Consider the following 19,440-nt stretch of genomic DNA (forward strand, 5'->3'; position numbering starts at 1 on the left):
TCTTGAGTGCAGGGGTAGAGAGAAATGGATAAGACATATTGGCTCAGAGTACAGTGGCAACATTTACTACATGACCCTGACCTCAGCATTGGGGTAGGGGGTGGAGCAGGGAGGGAAAGTGGAGGTAGGAATGCAGAAGGGGCACATGGATGTCTAGAAAGCAATCCAACTCAAATTCCAGCATCTCTATGAAGGAAGAAACAGAACAGGTCTATCTTGAAAGCAGGACTCCATCTCGGGCCGGACTGTGGACTTTGAGCTACATGCCCAGTATCTATGGAAACAACATACCAACTGGAAAACCAGGCCCCCAGAAGGAAGAGCCCCAGGGCTCATACCTAGATTCTCTGTTGCCTAAAGAATACCCTAGTTATCTGTGTAACTGAATAGAATTATATATTCTATTATGCTTGTTGAGGTATGACCACAGGCCTATTGATAATTGTCTACTGCTAACTACCTAGGCTTAAGGCATACGAATTACAGGTTAACTTTGATTGTATCTTTCTTTTCCTTCGTTCGGACTAATTTCAGGGAATTTGGGGAGGTGGGCTTGGGCACGTACACTTAGGGTATATAAGGTTTTCACAAAATCTGGTCAGGGTCCTTGGCTAAGAGGAGACTCTACCTTGGGCCCACAGGTGTAATAAACTGCACTCCACTATCTGCATTGTCCTTCTGAGTGAGTTTCCCAGAATGCGTGGCTACAACATCTAGACAGTGCTCTATAAATAGCTCTCAGGTTCGGAGATGACAGCTCTTATATGGAGATCTAAAATCTAAACAAACAATATGCCTTTCCTTACTCATCGGTATCAATGACAGGCAGGATACTCATAACAAGCACCCTTACTGAGATTCCAAATAATTTCCTATTTGGAAAAAAGACATAATGGAGTCACCAAATAACCCCTGGTCTCCTGTAAGCTGAAATCCACCAGACATTGGAAGGTATCCTATCCTCGTAGGTTAGGGGGATTCCTTGATTAAGCTCCATAAAAGGAGTTCCTTTGCCCATTGCTCTTCAGTGGATCCTGGCCTCCAGAGACATTCTGAGGGATTTGTCTTCCTTTTCCTGTCTTCTTTTTGACCATGTGTCCTCAATGCAAAGAAATAGAGGAAAACAACAGAATGGGAAAGACTAGAGATCTCTTCAAGAAAGTTAGAGATACCAAGGGAACATTTCATGCAAAGATGGGCTTGATAAAGGACAGAAATGGTATGGACCTAACAGAAGCAGAAGATATTAAGAAGAGGTGGCAAGAACACACGGAAGAACTGTACAAAAAAGATCTTCACGACCCGGATAATCATGATAGTGTGATTACTCATCTAGAACCAGACATTCTGGAATGTGAAGTCAAGTGGGCCTTAGAAAGCATCACTACGAACAAAGCTAGTGGAGGTGATGGAATTCCAGTGGAGCTATTTCAAATCCTGAAGATGATGCTGTGAAAGTGCTGCACTCAATATGCCAGCACATTTGGAAAACTCAGCAGTGGCCACAGGACTGGAAAAGGTCAGTTTTCATTCCAATCCCAAAGAAAGGCAATGCAAAAGAATGCTCAAACTACCGAACAATTGCACTCATCTCACATGCTAGTAAAGTAATGCTCAAAATTCTCCAAGCCAGGCTTCAACAATATGTGAACTGTGAAATTCCTGATGTTCAAGCTGGCTTTAGAAAAGGCAGAGGAACCAGAGATCAAATTGCCAACATCCGCTGGATCATGGAAAAAGCAAAAGAGTTCCAGAAAAACATCTATTTCTGCTTTATTGACTATGCCAAAGGCTTTGACTGTGTGGATCACAATAAACTGTGGAAAATTCTGAGAGAGATGGGAATATCCGACCACCTGACCTGCCTCTTGAGAAATCTGTATGCGGGTCAGGAAGCAATAGTTAGAACTGGGCATGGAACAACAGACTGGTTCCAAATAGGAAAAGGAGTATGTCAAGGCTGTGTATTGTCACCCTGCTTATTTAACTTATATGCAGAGTACATCATGAGAAACGCTGGGCTGGAAGAAGCACAAGCTGGAATCAAGATTGCCGGGAGAAATATCAATAACCTCAGATATGCAGATGACACCACCCTTATGGCAGAAAGTGAAGAGGAACTAAAAAGCCTCTTGATGAAAGTGAAAGAGGAGAGGGAAAAATTTGGCTTAAAGCTCACCATTCAGAAAACGAAGATCATGACATCTGGTCCCATCACTTCATGGGAAATAGATGGGGAACAGTGGAAACAGTGTCAGACTTTATTTTTGGGGGCTCCAAAATCACTGCAGATGATGACTGCAGCCATGAAATTAAGACGCTTACTCCCTGGGAGAAAAGTTATGACCAACCTAGATAGCATATTCAAAAGTACAGACATTACTTTGCCGACTAAGGTCCGTCTAGTCAAGGCTATGGTTTTTCCTGTGGTCATGTATGGATGTGAGAGTTGGACTGTGAAGAAGGTTGAGTGCTGAAGAATTGATGCTTTTGAACTGTGATGTTGGAGAAGACTCTTGAGAGTCCCTTGTACTACAAGGAGATCCAACCAGTCCATTCTGAAGGAGATCAGCCCTGGGATTTCTTTGGAAGGAATGATGCTAAAGCTGAAACTCTAGTACTTTGGCCACCTCATGCGAAGAGTTGACTCATTGGAAAAGACTCTGATGCTGGGAGGGATTGGGGGCAGGAGGAGAAGGGGACGACAGAGGATGAGATGGCTGGATGGCATCACCGACTCTATGGATGTGAGTCTGAGTGAACTCTGGGAGTTGGTGATGGACAGGGAGGCCTGGCGTGCTGCAATTCATGGAGTCCAAAGAGTCGGACACAACTGAGCGACTGAACTGAACTGAAAGTATGCTTGGGGTATCATTGCCTCCCTCAGAGCTACACAGATTCCTCAGTCTACTTCCTGTGTGGAGGAGGGAGATGCAGATCTAAGAGTCATTTTCAGTCTTAAAAAGGAAGGTTTTTTAGTTCCAGCTTCCAGTTTCTTTTGGCAGTACATTTCCCTGGAGAATTAAGTAGGCTTCTGATAATTGCTTCTACTGAGTTCTATGTGTCGGTAATTATGCAGTACTCAAATCTACTTCCTTTTTTTTTCCTTCTTCCCAAATTAATGGCTACCACCTCCAGGCTATGGTAGGGGTGCCATACAAAAAGTAGGAAAGCCACAGCCCTCTCAGTTTTTTTTTTTTTTTTCCAGAAAAGGGCATAAAGTGTTTAACATGTAACTTTCATAAGTCAAAAAGACTAAGATGAATAACTCAATAGAAACAAAATAAAGTGTATAGGGAGGTATTTCACAAGAAGTAATGTAACTGACCAACACATTTAAGAAAAACATCTTCACAAATTAAAAATAAAATGACATATTTTCTACCTATTAGTATGGATTTAAAATTTTATTTTTAAAATAAAATTATATGCATTTGTGGTGTCCAACATGGCGATTTGATTAACATTAAAGTAATAAAGTGATTACTACAGCCAAGATAATATATTACCTCAAATAGCTACCTTTTATTTGCGTGATAAGAGTGCTTATGGGAAGTCTAGTCTCTTAGCGTGTCCCCAGCATTGAGTATAGTATCATTACCTGTCATCATGTCTGTGTGTTAGATCTCTAGACTTGTTCATCCTGCTACATCCTTAATTGAGTCTTTCCTCTGAAGCATTTTATCCAGTTGATATATTTAACTGGGCATCTGAAGTGTAAGACCCCAGAGGTTGAGGCCTTATATATTTTTAAAATTTTATTTACATATTTCCTTGTACTTATTTTTATAAACTGACCTCTTCTTCCCCTAGCTCATCTTTCTAGCAACATCTTGCCACATGTAGCCAGTGGCAACCAACACACACTAATCATATGTTTTCTGTATGATAAGCATGTGGTCTGCTTGCTAAGACAGCATGGACACAGAGCCACTAAATTTGCTGCCCCCCACAAAACCACAGTCACAAACTTTCTACCATCTGTTGTCCAGTCCCTTGCTACCTGCTGCCCAACAGCTACTCTGATGCTTATATTGTGTGGTTTTTGTTATGACAGCACCTTGCTTCTGAATTTCAATTTCTGTATAAGGAAAATTAATTCCAAGATTGTGGGTAAAGCCACTTGGGCCTGCTCTGTCTGGTAGCTTTTTGTTGATCAGTCTCTAAGTCCTGTCTGACTCTTTGTGACCGCATGCACTGCAGCACACCAGGCTTCCCTATCTTTTACTATCTCCCGGAGTTTGCTCAGATTCATGTCCATTGAGTTGGTGATGCTATCTAACCATCTTATCCTCTTGCCACCCTCTTCTCCTTTTGCCTTCAATCTTTACAAGCAGCAGAGTCTTTTCCAATGAATCAGCTCTTTGCATCAGGTGGCTTAAGTATTGGAGCTTGAGCTTCAGCATGAGTCCTTCCAATGAATATTCAGGGTTGATTTCCTTTAGGATTAACTGGTTTGATCTTGCAGCCCAAGGGACTCTCAAGAGTCTTCTCCTGCACCACAGTTTGAAGGCATCAATTCTTTGGTGCTCAGCTTTCTTTATGGTCCAACTCTCACATCCATACATGACTATTAGAAAAACCTTAGCTTTGACTATATGGACCTTTGTTGGCAAGGGATGTCTTTGCTTTTTAATATGCTGTCTAGGTTTGTCATAACTTTCCTTCCAACAAGCAAGCCTCTTTTAATTTTATAGCTACCGTCACCATCCCCAGTGATTTTTGAGCCAAGAAAATAAAATATATCACTGCATCCACTTTCTCCCCATGTATTTACCATGAAGTGATGGGACCAGATGCCACGGCCTTAGTTTTTTGATGTTGAGTTTTAAGCCAGCTTTTTCATCTCCTCTTTCGTCCTCATCAAGAGGCTCTTTAGTTCCTCTTTGCTTTTTGCCATTAGAGTGGTATCATCTTCATAACGGAGGTTGTTGATATTTCTCCCAGCAATCTTGATTCTACCTTGTCTGAGATGTATGCTGTCCACAGCACATGTCTCAGTCTAGAAGGTTCACTTCCACCCAGAGTCCATTAGGTAGAACCAGACATGGGGAACCAACCTAATGGCGAGGAAGCCTGGGGATCTGTAGGGAAGCCTAAGAATATTGTCACATCTCTGCCACATACACTCAGACACTGCCAAATGGGGCTTCCTGGTCAACCACCACTTGAAAGGGTAGCCACAGCATCCAAATTCCTTCTGTTTTTCCAGGTAACCCAGGATGATTCTCCCTGAATTTTGTCTTCAAACTCCTGCCTGATCCACTATAGAGCTGGCTTTGTAAAGGAGAGTGGTCTGGGTTGGTGGTGGCAGGCAGGAGTCTCCCTTGCAGTTCTGCAAAGCTCTTTCAGCCGCACTTTTTGGTATTCTGCTGGGTGACCTCCCATCCCTCATTCTAGTCTCTTAACTGAGAAAATCCTCAGTTATTACTTATTCTTCCTCCCCTTCTCCTCACCTAGCTTCCTTTTCAAGTTAGGAATACTAGAGTGGAAAGAGCTTTAGGGTTTTTGCTTATTTAATTTTTAAAATAAGGTGTCTTTGCTGTTTCTGATTTTAAGAGGAAAGCATGTTGAGATAAACTCAGAAAATCTGTAGTATATAAAGAAAAAAATCACCCACTATTTTATAACTCAGGATGACCACTGTTAGTGTTTTGTATTATTTTCTTCCTGTTTGTTCTAGGCATTCTATTTATATGTATTATTTTGTGTCCTGCTTTTCGTAACATTGAACGATGAACATGGGTATTGGGTATTTTTATAAGCATAACTTGGCGGGGGGTGAGGTGGGGATTAATATGTCATGCAAATTATTAACCATTTTAAAGTGTATAATTCAGTGGCATTTAGCATGTTTACAATGTTATGCAACTATCATCTCTGCCCAGTTCCAAAATCTTTGATCACCCAGTAGGAAATCGTACCCATTGAGAAATCACTCCCTAGCACCCAGAAACTACCTATCCGTTTTCTGTCTCTCTGCGTTTGTTTATTCTGGATATTTTTTTGAAAAGTGAAATCACGTGACATACAACCTTTTGTGTCCAGCTTCTGCTACTTTGCATAATGTTTTCAAGCTTCATCCATGTTATATCGTGTATCAGTCAGAGTTTCATTCCTTTTCTGGCTGAAACCTACTCTGTTGTGTAACTATAATATATTTTGTTTATCCACTAATCAGTTGATGGACATTTAAGTTGTTTACACTTTTGGACTATAAGGAATAGTGCTACTATGAAAATTAATGTACAAAGTTTTGTTTAAATCCCTGTTTTCAGTTATTTTAGGTGTATGTCTAAGAATAGAATTTCTGGTAATTCTGTGTTTGAGTTTTTGAGAGCCCATCAAGCTACTTTCCATAGAAGCTGTATCATTTTACATTCCCATCAATGTACAAGGTTTCCAATTCGTTACTTTTTTATCAATACTTTTTCTTTCTTAAATGATAACCATCTCAGTGTGCGTGGGGTTGTCTTGTGGTTTGAATTAGCATTTCCCTAATGACTAATGATATTAAGGATCTTTTCATGTGCTTATTGGCTATTTGTCTATCATTCTTGGAGAAACATCTTTTCAAGTCCTTTGTGTACTCTGAGTTGTCTTTTTGTGGACACTTTGAAGTTCTTTATTCTAGTTACTAGACCCTTATCAAATATATTTCTTCTAAATATTTTCTCCCATTCTATAGGTTCTTTATCACTTTCCTGAAGCATAGCAGTTTAGATTTTTGTGAAGTGCAGTTTATTGATTTTTTTTCTTGCTTGTGCTTTTGGTGTCATATGTAAGAATCCATTTCCAAACCCAAGGTCATCAAGAATTTAGCCCTGTGTTTCCTTCTAGAAGCTTTATAGTTTTAGCTCTTACATTTAGATGTTTGATCCATTTTGAGTTCTTTTACATGGTGTGAGGAAGAGGTTCGGTCAAAATCATTCTTTTGCGTGTGTCTATCTAGCTGCCTAATGGTATTTGTGAAAGAGATTATTCTTTCTCAAATGGAATGGTCTTGGCAGCCTATTGAATTCAACTGACCGTAGGTACGTGGTCTCGTTTGAGGACTCTCCAAGTCTCCTGTATTAATCTATGGCTCTTATTATGCCAGCAGCACCTTATTTTACCTGTAGTGAGTTTTGAATTTGGGAGGGGTGAGTCGTCCTATTTTTTTTTCTTTTAAAATAGTGCATAAATATACTAGTTTTCAATGCCCCACATTGAATTGTGTGGATATACTCAGTTTATTTTTATAGTTTTTTATGGTTGGAAAGTAGATTCATCCATTTAGATATCAAATATTCATTGTGGGCCACCACTAGCCAATATTTTCCAAAAAATACAGCGTTGAGAAGCATAGTAATGCTTGTGACAAAAATTAAAACTGAAGGATGTTCATATACAAAATTGCATTACTAGAATTGTATGCAAATAAAATATTAAAAATCAAAACAGAAAAGAGTACAAGTAGAAAACATTATATTTTCTCTGCGTAATACTGTAGAAAAGTACCCTCAAATTACCTTCAAATATACCACATGTCCATTCAGACACATTTTCTCTATTTGGCATAAGTCATATAATCATTTCCACAAGAATCTCAGGCTTAATCCCTTCACTGAGATTTTCATTGCCTTCCACACATAAGGTCTATCATCTGTCTGATAAAGATGGAATAAACCGTGACAGTCTGTCTTATTGATAGTGCAGACTCTAGTATTCTGGATTTTCTATACCTGTGTGAACTCTTGAGTTGTCTGGTAGCAAGGGTGAGACTAGGTTACTTTTATTGGCATTCCTGAAAAGCTGAAGGTAGACTGGGATGGTGCATGCGTGTACGCCCAGTTGTGCTTGACTCTTTTGCGACCGTGGACTGTAGCCCACCAGGCTGCTCCATCCATGGGATTTCCCAGGCAAGAGTACTAGAGCGGGTTGCCATCTCCTTCTCCAGGGAATCTTCCCAACCCAGTGATTGAACCCAGGTCTCCTGCAGTGGCAGGAGGGTTCTTTACCATGGAGCGACCAAGGAAGCTCTGGAATGGAATGATGGCATTCTGTAAATAAAACTAATTTTCCCAGATTTCTGCTTAGATGGTATACAGCATACAAATCCATTTGAACAATTCCTGGTTCATAGTAGTTAAATGTTTTCCAGAAGTTTCCTCAGTTTCTACTCTGCCACCTGTGTTCCTTTACCAGTGTGACCTAGTCTAGCCAGAGGTCATAAACAAGGATGTGCTCTTAAGAATACCACTTTAATTCTGACCCCAGAGAAGTTTTCTTTCTTTCTTTTCTTTCTTTTTTAATTTCTCCCACCTCCTAGTTCTGTGTTCAAAGCTATCTGAGAGTTTTGGATGCTTTCTGACAATGAGCAAGCTCAGGAAATTTAATGTCCAGCTTTTTGGTCTGAGCACAGTAACATTTAAAAAGATATTACACAGAACCATTCCTCATTGATACTCCAGTTGAAGGGTAGCAGAATATACCACCCCCAAATATTCTACTTTTGCATATGGATTATTTTGAGCCAAAGGCAAGTGAGAAGTGGCAGATATAAAGAAAAGCTCTCTGCTCTTCCTAATTTGCTCAAAGTTAGGGTATAAATTTGTACAGGTGTACCCCTTGCCTCTCTACCAAAAAGGACAGAAATTAATCACTCTTGGCGCTTACGAGCCAAGAGATGACATAAAGGGAATCCACACAGCAAACCTTGCTAACACTGGTACTTAGCTACCGCTGTGCTCAGTTGCTCAGTTGTGTCTGACTCTTTGTGATCCCTTAGACTGTAGCCCGTCATCTACCACTAGATTCCTTATATATTTGATTTTCCACAGTCAGTTGCCCCTTGAAGCACAAAGTCCTTTTCTTTTGTCTTTTCATATTTCTAAAAATTTATTGTTCTTTTGTTAAGATTCTGTATAAGCCCGTTTTCTAACCACATCTTTGAATTATCACTGGATACTCTCATGTGTCTGTACAGGGCACGTTAATAAAACTTTTTCACTTGTTAAGCTCTTTTTTTTTTTTTAGTCTAATTTTGTCAATCTAATTTCATTAGGGCTACAGTCAGTATCTTTTGTCTAAGCAGAAGGTTATGTTGTATTCTGACACCAACAACCAATTCTCCAATGCCAGCTAAGTGTCCTCCACCTCAATTCAATTCTGACATTGTCCACCTAGGGTTAGCACTATCCCGCAAGTTAAGGGCTCAGTCTCACAAGCCTGCCTTTACTTCACTGCCGGTTGAAAGTCACAAGTTTCTGACAGGCTATATATTCAGGGGTTCCCACCACCCTCTCCTCAGCTTCAGTAATTTTCTATAAACAACTCATAGAACTCAGTAAAGCACTTTAGTTACTATGACCAGTTTATTATAAGGGATACAACTCAGGAGCAGGGGGAAGGGATACAGAGCTTCCATGACCTCTCCAGCATGTCAGCTTCCTAGCACCTTTATGTGTTCACTAACTAAGAAGCTCTCCAAGCCCTGTTACTTAGGAATCTCTATAGGGATTTCATTATGTTGACCTGAATGATTAAGTCATTGTCCATGGGTGATGTGACTCAACCACACCCCCACCCCAGGAAGATTTTGGGGAATCTGAGTTAATGTAGAGGGTGGCAAGAAGGGAGCTAACTCCAGTTACTCACTTTCTCCCCACCCTTCACCTGGCTTCTTTGTACAGCTGGAAATAAATTTGGAGAAGAAACCGTATCAGAACTGCTTTAGTTCATCTTACTGCCCTGATGCTATGAGCAAAAGCAGGCAGTGTCTGCAAACTATCTGAATGTGAAACATCTTTCTACTGAAGGCAAAATCGAGAATGGGTGAGAGAAAATCACTAAGGGTGAGAAAGTACTAGAAAGTTTTGAAAAGGTGTTGAGTTACAGCCTGCTATCGTTCTCTGCCCTACACTCCTGAAAGATTATGAGAGCTTCAAATAGAGCCCTTTGACTGCACAGTGCTTTATAGTTGCAGTGACCTTGTGTTTGAAACTAAAGCAAATACAGTAGTTAAAAATGTTTCTCTGAGTTCCTTACATTTCTCCACTTTTAATAAGAGTATTTTCCTTACCTGTAATTCTTCAGTTTTTTATCATGACCCTTTATCACATTCTTCTTCATGTTACTCAGCCTTTCTAATTGATTTCCTATCTCAAATCTCTGGTTGCTATGTGATGATCCAGCGCTGCTTGCAAGGTTATTCTTTTATTTTTTTGCAAGCTTTTAAAACTCACCTTTCTGCTTCTCAAAATTCACACTATCTATCATGAATGACACAGGAACACCACCATAGGCCACCTGTATCTACTGTGTTACCCCTCCCAAAACAGGTTAGTAATAATTTATTTTTATTTCTTAAGGCTTTCATTCCAATATGCTTATTTTCTTATAGGGCTGCTTTTTCATAAAAATTAATAACTATTTTCATTTTAGGCTAATGGAAAAATTGAGTGGAAAGTACTAGTGAAGAGGAAAAGTTAAAATTTTCCATAACCTCCTGCTCCTTCTGCCTCTGTAACTCAGCTTTCTCCTTACAATGTCTGGATCACGTAGGTCACAGTCTCAGAAAGTGGAGACTTACAATGCCAAGAACTGGAGCTTATCTCACACACCCTTGTCCTGCTCTTTGCAATTGCCTAGCCACTGCAAACCTGCTTAATCATGCCTGTCCATGTAAAGGGCAGGCATCCGCCTCCCCATCTTGGGCACTGTTCCCGCACACATGAAACCCTTTAGTTTAAACCAGCCTATTAGCAGCCACTGTTGCCCACTATAGTGGGTCTGTAAAGACTCTGTAACCCATTTGCTCAGGGCTCAGAGCTTGGAGTGTTAACTCCTCTGGACCCACCGGCGTAAAAAACCTGAGTTCTCCAGCTCTTCAAGTGTGGTCCTTGGTTTCTCAGTTACTGGTTTCTGCAACACTGAGAGTTCCCATATATCCTGTCCAAGCTCCTCCCATCACCCTCGCCACAGATGCCCCGGTTATTAACACCTTGTATTAGTGTGCTTTATAAAAAGCGATTAATTACAATTGATTTGCTGACACTACTACATCATAATCCGTAATTTACATTAGGGCCCCTTCCTCACGCATTCTGTGGGTTTTGACAAATCTCTCATGCCAAGTGTCCATGTCGCTCAGTCACATGCTGCCCTTTGCCACCCCATGGACTGTATAGCCCACCAGTTTCCTCTGCCCATGGCATTTCCCAGGCAAAAAATCTGGAGTGGGTTGCCATTTCCTTCTCCAAGGGATCTTCCTGACCCAGGGGTTGAATACACGCCTCCTGTATCTCCTGCACCGGCAGGCAGGTTCTTTACCGCGGAGCCACCTGGAAAGCCTTTATGTTTCACCACGACAGCAGATATAAAGAAGTATTTCACGGCCCTCCACTGCCCTCTGTGCTCTACCTATTCAATCTTCCCCTACATAAACCTCGAAAGTACTGATCTGTTTTGATTGGCTTTTTTTTTTTTAACTTTGCCATATGCCTTTAAGTTTCCTGATGTCTTCTCATGGCTTGACAACTCATTTTTTTTTAAATTCCTGAATAACATTCCATTGAATGGATATACTGTAGTATATTTATTCATTAGGGCTTCTTAATTGTGAAATCTGAAATTCTGGCTTTCTTTAGTACAACCAAGAGATTAATTACTCTAGATTATAATTATAACATATTCATCTTGATTTTTGTGGAAAGTCCGAATTTTTCAAAATTCAAGATTCTGTAAGAAACAAATGAGAACTGTACTTCATCCCCCATCTGATCTCACATGAGGAAAATTTTGTGTGAACATCAACAGTACACTGGACATGGTACAGGACACTGTGAATTCTAAGACAATATTCTCATTTGGAAAGCATTATGCAAGGTAGAGAATGGTCCCCACTGATTTCTTTTGGTAAGCTGTCATCTTTCTCATTAAGAAAGAAAATGACAAATTACAATACTTTTGATGTTTGTACTTATCTCAGATATATTTATGTGTACTCTAAGCCATCTTCCACTCTTCATTTATTTTGTGTCTTGGTCTAGTACAATACCAAATCGGGTAGTCTATGAAGAACAGAAATTTATTTCTCACAGTTCTGCAGGCTAGAAGTCCAAGATCAGTTTACCAAGCATGGTCAGGTGAGGTCTCTCTTTTGGTTTGCTGACTTCTCATGGCATCATCACTTGGTGGAAGGGGTCAGGGAGCTCTCTGGGATCTCTCTCCCTAAGAGCACTAATTCCATTCATGAGGGATTCATCCTCATGACCTAATCACTTCCCACAGGTCCCGCCTCCTAATACCATCACCTGTGAGGGCAGGGTTATTGGGGGCCATAAGCGTTCAGGCCATAGCACTTGGTAGGTGGTCTTACCATCAGCACAAAGCTGGATGAAATCCAGGTGACCAACTTGACAGATTCTTTTCCCCCTCACCCTCCAGTGAAGCTCATGGGCAGGTGAAAAGATGGAGGCCATCCTGATGGGCAAGTTTGTCCCTAGGTAAGCCAGGTAGGAGGACTAAAGTAGTGAGTTCTGAATTAACATGTGAAGCACACTGTGAGGAGGAACATAGCGTAAGTTCTTAGAGAGCAATTTCTGTGTCTTCCATCTCATCCTCTGTTCTCAGAAGCTAGTGGAGTTACCTTTCACTGATAAAAACTCAGTGAACATATTCAACTTACTGGAATAGGACAGAGTTTGGGGCCTAGCGGATATAAAAGTCTTAGTTAAGCAGGGTCTGATTTGTTTACCCAAGGTGGTAAATTAGGAATGAAGACACCTGAATTTAAACTTAACCCACTGACGATTTACTGAGGACCTAAGAGGTGCTAGAAATTGTGCAAGGTGGATTAGGCAACAGATGAATCAGAAATGAATTTCAGTCTCAGAGGCTACAGTTTTAGGAGGTCTGATTTTTTCACAGTAAGCAGAAAGAGATCTATGTTGTGAGAAAAGAATAATAGAGGTAAGAGAGTTGGTAGAGACTTCTGCATGGAAACATCCTGCAGCATGAGTACCATGAAGGGAAAACTAAATATTCCTAGAGCAAAATGTCTCAAGCCCCAGGCGGTGGAAGCTGTAAAGGCAAGAAGATGGCAACTGTCCCCACCCTGGTAATAAGCAGGGCTGAGTGTGAATCAGTGTCTCTCTGCCTGCTGTTTCCTACTCCGTCCCACTAGAATTTCCTCTCATTGATTCTTTTCTCTTGCTTCTAATATCCGTTTCTTTCCTCTGTCTCTTTAAACTGGCCACAAATGACTCAAGATTCAGTATGTATTGACTATATCGAATACATTTTTATGTGGCTTGTTTCCACTTTTCGAAGACGTGTGAAGTAGTTTGTATGTCTCATAATACTGTTTTATTTAATATCTGTGGAGAGTGACTATGCTAAGCTCTTTTAGGCAGGAATATGTATATCTTATTCACCCTATGTCAAGAATAGTGCCTGGGTTGCAGCTGGTGTGTCTAAGCTATATTGGATAAAGATTTCAGGCTGGACAATCTGGGCTGTGTATTTATGAGCTCAGTGGCAATGGAAATTCTGCCCAATCACTTTTAAGTATCTCTCCTCATTTAAAACATGGGATGAATAACCATGTTTCAAAGTTTACTTGTAAAAATCAGAGAAAATAAAAGGGTAGGAAAACATCTGAAACCATGAAGTATTGCATGTTGCTATTTGTGTGCATGACATCAGGAGCTCTCAAAAGAATCAAATTTCCAGGCCTGAAAGAGGCCCCATCCAGCCTTTCTAGTTAACTGGGTTTGATATGTTTTTGAAGTTTCTTCAAGCCCTATAATTGCACATTTCAGGGTCATCTCATTACACTAAGCTCAAGACACGTCTCCTGTGAATCTTTTCACTTGGGCCAATATTTCTAAACCTATTTCCTTTCTTCTCCCCACATCTCCCCACTACTGAGTACCTTGATGCATGTTAGGGAAAGATAAAGTCTTTGCCTTTCTAACTTGACACGGACACCAAGGTCCTACAGGTTTATTTGTAAAAGGGGCCATTATGCAGCACAGAGCTCAAGGGTGCATAAAGAATATCTGGAACCTTTTCAAATTTCAGCCCATGAGCAGATCTGTGCCCCCACGTACACCATTAGAATCTTCCATGAAGTGAATTTAAATGTCACTGCCTTTGTAAGGGCTGTATGGGTGATGCAGCATGTCAGAAAGATGCTCATAGATGAGCCAGTCTCTTCCAGACTCAAGGCTGTAGGGATCTGGCCCCAAGATGTCCTCTTGACATGCATGTGTGGATTATAAACGGCTTCTGAATAAAAGATGCCAGGAGAAGAGGAAGGGAAATGACATGTTGAATAATTTCTGGGCTCTTTAAGAATCTGAGAGAAGAGGAGACAGGAGGTTGGGAGTTCTAGGCCGCTCACTGCCCCAGGCCATCTGCACGTGGACATGTGCACACACAAACTTACATACCCCAGCCAAACTAAACAGCGCTGGGAATGGACGGATCACTTCTTTTTTTGAGTTTAAACACCTTTACTATTAAATAAGATTTATTATCGTACTGTTCTCCAGTCAGATATCCAAAATCAATGTTTTGGTAGGGCCAAGTTTTTTCTAGAGAATGTGCTTCCTCTCCTGTCCCAACTTCTGTAGGTCATCTGAAGCCCTTAGCTCACGACCTCCTCCTCCATCCTCACAGCTGGAAACAATGGATTCTGCCTTCTCATACTGCCATCGTTTTGGTTATATAATGCTCTCTTCTACCTTTCAAAGACCTTTGTAATTACATTGGGCCTACTGATGGAGGTCATCTAGAATAACCTGCCATTTTAAGATATTGATTTCATGGACAGGTCACTTTTGAGCGACGCGATCTCTCAGGAATAGTGTCAGAGCAGGGTGGATTTGTGCTTCCCTTGTGGCTCAGCTGGTAAAGAATCTGCCTGCCATGTGGGAGAACTGGGTTCAATCCCTGGGTTGGGAAGATCCCCTGGAGAAGGGAAAGGCTACCTGCTCCAGTATTCTGGCCTGGAGAAGTCTATGGACCGTATAGTCCATGGGGTCACAAAGAGCTGGGCGACTTTCACTTTCAAGGGTGGGTTCACTGTTAGTTCCTGCCCTCATTTACTGTGGCCTGTGCAGTTTCACAGTCTCTTTCACAGGTCAAGGTGAGGTCTTCTGTGGAGCAAAGCACTGTCTTCACGTTGCAGCAGACACATCCCGAAGTGGCACACCTCAGCCATTCCTGTTATTGACATGATAATAGGCATCAGTTTCCCTGTGTCAGCAGCATCTTTTCTCTTGATGATAACTGTCCTCAGGGGTGGTGCTCTCCCATCACTTAAGGGAGCCCTCCAGCTCTAGCAAAGATAAGGCAGGATAAGGACTCAACACAAAATCCAGTTCAGAATAACTTAGTTTATCCCAAACTCCCAGCTGGTTGGCACTAAGGTGGCATTTGCTAATTGCTGCCTTATGGAATGAGAACCCAGCAGGCACATTTCTTAGGGAAATTAGGCAACCATGAGTGTGCAAGGGTGGGTATGATGAAGTGTCAGGGAGAAAGAAATTTTCCTCTACTCTCCTAGGCTCTTCTGGCTGATCTGAGAATTAACTGAACATGAGGGATATTAACAGGAGAAAAAAAAAAAGTTAATAACCTGTGTACATGGGAAAGACCCAGGAGAACTGACAAAACATGCCAAAATAGCTGAACCCTTCCCCTTAAACCCCATCTTCAGCTAAAGACAAAAGAGGGTGTTTGGGGGTAATGGCTTGGGACTTCAAAGGGGGAAGGCAGTTCACATGATGATGGAGACTCAATATTTGCTGGGCCAGGCAGAAACAGGGGACACTGAGTGGACCTTGAGTCTCCCTCTTTGCATATGTTCATGTAGTCTCCATATTTTACAGATATGCCTGGTGATGGCTCTATTCCTGGCACAGCCTTTGTCTAAATTCTCTAGCCAGCGAAGGGGGAAGTAAAAAGAAAGACTTCCTGACTATCCCCCCTTTTCTTAAAAAGAATCACCCTGAGTTGATCCTCATGCCAAAGAGATACATTTGGCTGGGAACATTTTGCTCTCCTACATTGGGTTACCAGATAAAATACAGGATGCTGGTAAAAGTTGAAGTTCAGGAAAATGATGAATAATTTTTATATCAGTAGGTTCCACATATGCCCACTTAAATTTGCACTTCAGGTAACCAACAAATAGTTTTTTAGTATGCCGTTGCTGTTGGGTAGTCACTAAGCCATATCTGACTCTCTGTGTCTCCATGGGCTGTAGCCCTCCAGGCTCCTTTGTCCGTGGGATTTCCCAGGCAAGGATATTGCAGAGGATTGCCATTTCCTTCTCCAGGAGGTCTTCCTGACATAGGTATCTTCCAAACATACCCGGTTACATTTAAACTTCAGATACACAAATGAATTTTTAGTATAACTATATCACAAACATGCCCAGTTGAATTGAAATTTCTAAAACAGTGATTTTTTTTTTCCCCGCAAGTATGTCCCATGTAATATTTGGCCAAGGGGGTCAAGTTAGGTGGAGAGAAGGGAGGCCCATGGCTGCTAGCCCTTCCATGTTCTATGGAATTTGGGGAGTTTCCAATGGAATCAGAAGAAAGCGTGAGGAAAAGTGTTGATGTAAAGAAATGCCACCCTCGTCAAAAAGGAAAGACAATGATCACAGTTACTACAAATGGAATAGTTGGAATTAGGCTGAAGAGGAAAAATAAGTAATTACTGTAATCCCTAAATGTTTCGGTTATACTTTTAATTTCTAAATTTTGAAGCATTTTTCTTACAGTATGTTCTTAGAGTATGAGCGCTTTATTTTAATTCAAGTTTCACTATTTACTCTAGAATTTCTTTCTTGGAAAACCTGTCTGGTAAGAAATATATCTTTGCCCAAGTTCATGTGATTCTTTCTCCCTGCTTCCTAGGGGGCTTCCCTGGTGGCTCAGCAGTAAAGTACCTGCCCGCCGTGCGGGAGATGCAGGCAACTTGGGTTCAGTCCCTGGGTTGAGCAGGTCCCCCGGAGGAGGAAATGGCAACCCACTCCAGTATTTGCTCCAGGAAAATCCAATGAACAGAGGAGCCAGGTGGGCTACAGCCCATGGAGTCGGAAAGAGTCAGACACGACTGAGTGAGCGAGCGCACACGCCGCTTCCTAAAACCTGTCCTATTTATTTGTACGTGTTTAAAAAAAAATGCTCATCATTTTCTTCCCATACCCAGAACCAAACAAGTAGTTAATCATTTAATGTGGTTTCTCTCCCTGACATCTCGGAGGGGACTCTGGGCATTTTTTAATAGAAACACAAGGCAATGTTTCTGTGCCCCTTGCCCACCTTGGATCGGGCTTCCTCCTAATTTATGCCTTTCTTCTCAGAAGTAGTTCATTGCCAACCTCTGCCTTCTGCTTCATTACCAAATATGCACCTCCCCTGGTATGTTTTTCTTCAGGTGAGAGGGTAAAATGTCTCAGTTTAATAGCTTGTGAGCAGAGATGGCACCTGAGTAGCAACATGATGCTTGGCCGCCTGCAGCTTCAGTGGGAAAGGATCAATCTGGCATATAAAAGCAGGCACAGATAAATTGCTAAACACTGTAGTACAATGATAGCATACATCTCTGAAATGAGAATCTTGAAAATCAATAAGAATTGAAATTGAAAAAGGAAGAATTGTAGCTGTCAAAATGCAGGATGTCGGCAGGATATTTGAGTCAAGGTCCACTCTGGTGTCTCATCTCTGGTGCTCAGGAGGATCATCTGTTAAGAAAAGTTGTCTCCAGGGCGACCTTTGTCATGTCTTTGAAAAACACTGGATCTCAGCCCAGGGGCTAGATTCTTCCCCAAATCACGATTGACCTACACATCACGATGTCCAAGTGTTAGAGGGTGTTTCCTGAGTGTGGGAGGGGTGTCTGAGGACAGATGTGAAGCCAGGGTTCAGAGGTCATGTGGGGAATGGGGTCTGGATATAGTGAGGCTCATTTGAAACATGCGTATGATTAAAAACAACAATCTGTTTGGCAGATTTGCTAGGAGTACAAGCTGCAACAGGGCACAGTGAGAAAGTGAGCTACCATAAAAACACTGGGCCCAGAGGCCTCACTTGTCTCTGTTATAACGTGAAATTCAAAATAAGTGGCTTTACCTTTTTTAGTCTCCTATTGCTTCAGATTCTTGCCAATCCTTGGTCATGTCAGTTATTTGTGTTTAGTTCGGTTCAGTCGCTCAGTTGTATCCAGTTCTTTTTGACCCCGTGGACTGCAGCACGCCAGGCCTCCCTGTCCATTGCCAACTCCTGGAGTTTACTTTGTGTTGATTTTCCATTTGTGTTTGTATAGTTATTCTACTGGTTAAGTAGTAGTGGTTTGGCATCATAACTTTCCTTTTTTCTGATGAGATTGGACTCCTCTGTATTTGTGTAGCACCATTTACAGATCTTTATTTGTAAACTGAGAATGTTTTTGCAAATTTTGAACGCTGAGTCTTTCTTTTTTTCTTATTGACTCATTCTTTATATCTTCCAAATACTTATCAATTATATTAATTACAAATATCATCTCCCTTTCTATGTATTTCCTTTTTCCTCTTAATGGTGTCTTCTGATAAACAATTCTTGATTTTAATGTAGTCTAATTCATATATATATTTTATGGCTTATGTTTTGTCAGATTCTGTTTGGATCTTTATTTTTCCACCCATTATTTTTTTTAAGAAAGATGATGTTACAGCATATTTCTTTGTGCATTGACTACCTCAAGCTATAACTAACTAGCGTATCTGTTCAAGAGAACAATTTTGCTTTTGCAATGTAAATCATATAGCATAATTCACAGACCAAGCAATACTATCAGCTGCTTTAGCAAACTGTGCCTTGAAAATGTACAGACTGTCACTGGCTTGAAGGTAGAGAGATGAAAGCCCATACACGTGCTTTTGATTAGGCCCCTGTTTATCTTTCACAGTTAAGCTTTCCTGAGTAATATTCTCTAGAGCAGCACTTCCCAAACATCAATGTGCCTCTTGAGCACTCAGGGATCTAGTTAACAGGCAGCTCTACATTCAGGAGATCTGAAGTGGGACCTGAGCCTCTGCATTTCTCCTGCGTGATGTACATGCAGCTGGTTAGTGAATCACACTTTGAGGAGCAAGGCTCTAGCACAGGGCAGATTTTGCTAGCATGAAGAATACACAGGAACATTACTTATGCACTAGGTGCTGCCTCAGTAAGATTTTAAATAGATTAAAATGTTCTTTTTGCTTCCCCCCACCAAGATGTAGATAAATGAATTACACAGACCTGTAGTCTTGCTTTTATTTTTCCCCAGATATGAAGTTGACAATTTCAGTTAGCAATTGCTAATTTCAACATAAAACTCTAAAGTGGTTCGGCTTGCCTTGCTCATAATTAACAGAAGCTTCTGAGGCTGAATCCTGTACCGCTGAAACCAACC

This window comes from Oryx dammah, unplaced genomic scaffold (genome assembly GCF_014754425.2).
Source record: "Oryx dammah isolate SB20612 unplaced genomic scaffold, SCBI_Odam_1.1 HiC_scaffold_9, whole genome shotgun sequence".
Taxonomy (NCBI): Eukaryota; Metazoa; Chordata; class Mammalia; order Artiodactyla; family Bovidae; genus Oryx; species Oryx dammah.